Source organism: Alligator sinensis, unplaced genomic scaffold, assembly GCF_000455745.1.
Source record: "Alligator sinensis unplaced genomic scaffold, ASM45574v1 scaffold530_1, whole genome shotgun sequence".
Classification (NCBI taxonomy): Eukaryota; Metazoa; Chordata; order Crocodylia; family Alligatoridae; genus Alligator; species Alligator sinensis.
In genome coordinates, this window is record NW_005842673.1 from 390,308 (window position 1) to 393,788 (window position 3,481).

A 3,481-nucleotide genomic window follows, 5' to 3' on the forward strand; every position below is an offset into this window, starting at 1 on the left:
CAATTCCATACCTTAAATTAAAGAGGAGCTATATGTTTTTAATCAGAATAGCAACAATAGATGCCAGGGTGAGGAACATCTTGGAAGCCATATTAAGTCATATATAATAATTTTATAATAATGTACCACCTCTAGCAAAATGGCTGTGCCAGACAGGAAATAATATTTTTCTTCAACCCTTCTAGCATACTGGCTAAAGAACCCGACTAACTTTTACATTGTATACAGGATACAAGCCACCCAAAATGAATTTAGTTTAGCAAATATTTCTAATACCAACCAACAGGGTCAAGACAAGGCAGTTGCTTGCGTACAACCTTAAATGCTTCCCACTAAGTTCAGTCAGTGTGAGTTGAGCTAGATTTGGCTTATAAAGACTATTGAGATACATTTTATTATTAGCATGCAAATTGGAGCCAAACTACCTTCTGATCATCCACAAAACAATTTATTAATCTAGTTAAGTTTGACATCAATAGAAACATTCCAATTTTAAAGTTTTGGGCCATGAATTTGATGCAGACATGTGAATCTTGAAAAGACTTGAGGTTTATATCTTGGTATGGCTTCTTTCCACCTACAGTGCACTTCTCTGTCTCCTTTTTAAGATACCTGGATATCACATATATCTATCCCCTGTATGGTTTTACAGGAAATAATTACAGGACTTTTTAAATATGCCTAAACCAGCCAATAAGTGCCTAATTGTGACGGTTTCATAAAATGGAGGTTTGGAAGTAACTATCAGCCTTGCTATTCCTGACATCTGTATATATTGTATAATTCTTAGAAATGGAGAGTTGAGGATTCTTGGAGAAAGACTGGTGGACCTTGCTGGTTATGTCAGCCTGACAGTTTTTCAGTATAATTATTTTAGGCTGTAATGCAAGATGCTGCATAGTCTGGTAGAACAGTGGACAGGTAATGGGGCAGCCTGTATTCAATTCCATTTTTGCACTACTCTGTACCCTTGGCCAAGTTGCTTCAATTCTCTGTGCCTGTATTCTGTGATTCTCAGCCTTTTCCTGCTCTATTTAGGTTATTTATGGCAGAAACTATTTTCATTAATGTGTGTGTGTGTGTGTGTGTGTGTGTGTGTGTGTGTGTGTGTGTGTGTGTGTGTGTGTGTACAACACTTAGTCTAGTGAGACTCCAAGCTTGAGGTTTTAAAAGTTATTGTAAAAAATATAGAAACATTACTAATAAAAATGCATTTATGTCTTTTGTCCAAGTGGATTGCTTATTTCCTCAGGGGGTAAAAGCAGTAGAGTGAGGATATATGTGACCTGTGCTAAAATGTATTTAATTATTTGTTACTGCACCAACATATGACTATATGATATAAAAATATAGATTTAAGAGCTCCAGGTCCTGACTTAAAGCAATGAAAATGCATCAAGGCTACTTTCCTGAATCTCAGAGACAAATGTAATTGTCTTCTTCTGAATGATCAAATTATGAAAACTGATATATTGTGGCCAACTAGGGGCCATGCTCTTCTTGACCAGCTGCTCACAAACAGGGATGAATTGGTGGGGAATGCAGTACTGGATGGCAACTTCAGCAGCAGTGACCGTGAGATGATTAAGTTCAGGATCCTGAGGAAAGGAAGGATGGAGAGAAGCTGAGTAAGGACCCTGGACTTCATAAAAGCAGACTTCAACTCACTGAGGGAACTCATGGGCAGGATCCCCTGGGAAGCCAGACTGAGAGGGAGACAAGTCCTGGAGAACTGGCTGTACTTTTAAGAAGTCTTACAGAGAGTACAGAAACAAACCATCCCGATGCACAGGAAGAACAGCAAGTATGGCAGAAGAACAGCTTGGGTTAGCAGGGAACTCCTCAGTAAACTACATCACAAAAATAAATCTTATAAGAAGTGGAAACTTGGATGAATAACTAGGCAATTTGGGCAAATAACTAGCATTGCTTGGGCAGGCAGGGATGAAGTCAGGAAGGCCAAAGCGCAACTGGAGCTGCACCTAGCAAGGGATATGAAGGGTAACAAGAAGGGTTCCTATAAGTATGTTGGTAGCAAGAGGAGGATCAGGGAAAGTGTGGGTCCCTTATTGTATGGGGCAGGCAGCCTTGTGACAGAGGATGCAGAAAAGGCTGAAGTGCTCAATGCCTTTCTTACCTCAGTCTTCACAGGCAAAATCAGCTCCCAAACTACTGCACCTGGCAGCACAGTTTGGGGAGGAGGTGAGCAGCCAACAGTCGTGAAATAACAGGTTAGGGACTAGAGTGCACCGTCAGCAAATTTGCAGATCATACCAAGCTGGGGAGAATAGTACATATGCTGGAGAGTGGGGCTAGGTTTCAGAATGATCTAGACAAATTGGAGGGTTGGGTCAAAAGGAATCTCATGCGGTTCAACAAGGACAACGAGACAGAGTCCTGGACTTAGGATGGAACAATCCCATGCTCCAGTACTGGCTGGGGGCTGACTGGATGGGCAGCAGCTCTGCAGAAAATGACCAACAGTGTGCCCTGGTTGTCAAAAAGGCTAATGGCATATACTGGGCTTCACTAGTAGGTGTGTTGCCACTATGAAATTATTATTCCCCTCTATTCTGCACTGGTGAAGCCACATCTTGAGTACTGTATTCAGGGTTGCGCCCTCCCCCCCCCCGAGGATGTGGACAAATTGGAGAGAGTCCAGCAAAAAAGTAACAAAAATTATGAGGGAGGCTGGGGTACGTAACTTATGAGGAAAGACTGAGGAACCTGGGCCTTTATTGTTTAACAAAGAGTGGGGAGTTAATAGCAGCTTTCAGCTACCTGAATGGGGTTCCAAAGAGGATGGAGCTACACTGTTCACAATGGTGGCAGGTAACAGAACAAGGAGCAATGGTCTCAAGCTACAGCAAGGGAAGTTTAGGTTAGATTTTAGGAAGAACTGTCTCACTAGGAGGGTAGTAAAACACTGGTACAGCTTACCCAGAGAGGTGGTGAAATGTCCATCTTTGGAAGTTTTCAAGACCTGGCTAGACAATCTTTGGCTGGGATGATCTAGTTAGGGTTAGTCGTGTTTTGAGAAGGGTGTTGGACTAAATGGCATCCTGAGGTCCTTTCTAACCTTAATTTTCTACAATTTCTTTGATTCTATATATGATCTACTGAAATAGTATATATCAAGTCAGAAGGGAACTAAGCCTCACTGATCCTTTTACTTTTTGAGGTATTCTCCCACTGGGGTCACCCCACAAATCAGGTAAAATGTGATTTCTGGCACACATTCGCCAATAGTTCATTGATCCTCAGATATCCTTGTGCATATGCTAAAATAGAGAGTTTTGTTTATTTTGTTATTTTATTTTTACAGGTAGCTTTACAGAAGATGACAGCCTAAATCACCAAAAAGAGAAGCTGATATCAGAGACATTAGATGTGTTCCCTGTAAATAAATATTAAAAACATAAAAATATGGAATTCTACAAAAATATTATTATGGCTCCCCCCTTCTCCTTTGAAAGAAAAA